This window comes from Penaeus monodon, chromosome 31 (genome assembly GCF_015228065.2).
Source record: "Penaeus monodon isolate SGIC_2016 chromosome 31, NSTDA_Pmon_1, whole genome shotgun sequence".
NCBI classification, from domain to species: domain Eukaryota; kingdom Metazoa; phylum Arthropoda; class Malacostraca; order Decapoda; family Penaeidae; genus Penaeus; species Penaeus monodon.
In genome coordinates this window covers 15,551,544-15,551,752 of record NC_051416.1, presented here as the reverse complement: position 1 = coordinate 15,551,752, position 209 = coordinate 15,551,544, and positions in this window count along the sequence as shown.

Sequence of the window (209 nt, the reverse complement as noted above, 5' to 3'; positions counted from 1 at the left end):
ACAGGTTGGCGTTCTACTTACCTTGGAATGATTAAGTGGCTTCCTTTTGCTTTGACATTAACGTCGTAAATATAGTATTGTGATGAGGAAGACGAAGGAGGTTAAATGCGAGGGTCTGGAAGGGAGGTGGAGATAAAGAGAGGAAGATAAGAGTAAATGGGACGGAAAGGCAGAGAGAAGGAGAAAAATTGAAAAAAAATGAGAGAAAT